This window comes from Kryptolebias marmoratus, linkage group LG20 (genome assembly GCF_001649575.2).
Source record: "Kryptolebias marmoratus isolate JLee-2015 linkage group LG20, ASM164957v2, whole genome shotgun sequence".
NCBI lineage: Eukaryota > Metazoa > Chordata > Actinopteri > Cyprinodontiformes > Rivulidae > Kryptolebias > Kryptolebias marmoratus.
Genome location: NC_051449.1, coordinates 24,310,872 through 24,312,176, shown reverse-complemented (window position 1 = coordinate 24,312,176; position 1,305 = coordinate 24,310,872). Strand labels below are relative to the sequence as shown.

The following is a 1,305-nucleotide window of genomic DNA, read 5'->3' as shown; positions in this document are numbered from 1 at the left end:
CAAAATTAAACGAAATAAACATTTGAAATATATGAGTTTGTATGTAATGTATGAATATAATATACAAGTTTCACTTTTTAAATGGAATTACTGAAATCAATCTACTTTTTCATGATATTCTAATTTTATGACCAGCACCTGTATGTTCTCAGTGGTTCTAGCAGAAACACAAACAGAAACTAAACCTACAAAGGTAGAGATACACCCATTTTTCGGTTGACTGATTTTACTCAGCTGATATTGATCACGTAAAAAAATAAAAATAATAATAAAAAAGCATTCTCATTTATTTTTAATGAGAATGATCTTCTATACATTCTTAGGTACAAGTTCTTCTAAGGGAGTTAAATACATGTTTATTTAAGTTCAGAAACTATTGTTATATTTTATTTAAATGAAAAGCATATTGACCAAAAACAAAAATCTGCTTTGTATATCGGCCATTGGCTGCCATGATTTCTAAAAATCGCTATAAACAGCCATAGAAAAACTTATATCAATCTCTAATTAAAGGCCTAGCATTATTTGAAAAAAGGCACATCACCTGCTGTCTTTTATGTCAGAGTGTTAGACTAAGATCATCTTATGATAAGAGTTGATTTATTTGTTCAAACCTTGTATATCATGATGTGTGAGCTCATGTGAATTTGTGAGATGTGTCAATTTGTTTGTGTTGGGGATGGTTTTCAACTACTACCACACCAAAGTTTAACTTAATATCAGTGTAACTGACTGACTGAGTTACAGCAATTTTTGAGGAGTGGGGAGAAGGAAATGCCAAAATGCCAGAAGTCCAGTGTCAAGTACCCACAGTCAGTGATGGTCTGGGGTGCCATGTCAGCTGCTGGTGTTGGTCCACTGTGTTTTATCAAGGGCAGGGTCAATGCAGGTACCTATCAGGAGATTTTGGAGCACTTCATGCTTCCATATGCTAAAAAGCTTTATGGAGATGAAGATTTCATTTTTCAGCACGACATGGCACCTGCTCACAGTGCCAAAACCACTGGTAAATGGTTTACTGACCATGGTATTACTGTGCTCAATTGGACTGCCAACTCTCCTGACCTGAACCCCATAGAGAATCTGTGGGATATTGTGAAGAGAAAGTTGAGAGATGCAAGACCCAACACTCTGGATGAGCTTAAGGCTGCTATCGAAGCATCCTGGGCCTCCATAACACCTCAGCAGTGCCACAGGCTGATTGCCTCCATGCCACACCGCACTGAAGCAGTCATTTCTGCAAAAGGATTCCCGACCAAGTATTGAGTGCATAACTGAACATAATTATTTGAAGGTTGACTTTTT

At 36.9% G+C, this 1,305-nt stretch overlaps 1 protein-coding gene across 1 annotated transcript in view; it reads right to left on the bottom strand.

The window, feature by feature from the left end:
- The window catches only part of cnpy1 (canopy FGF signaling regulator 1), a 51,938-nt gene that overhangs the window by 15,142 nt on the left and 35,491 nt on the right, over window positions 1-1,305 (bottom strand). The gene's annotated exons all lie outside the window — the stretch shown is intronic.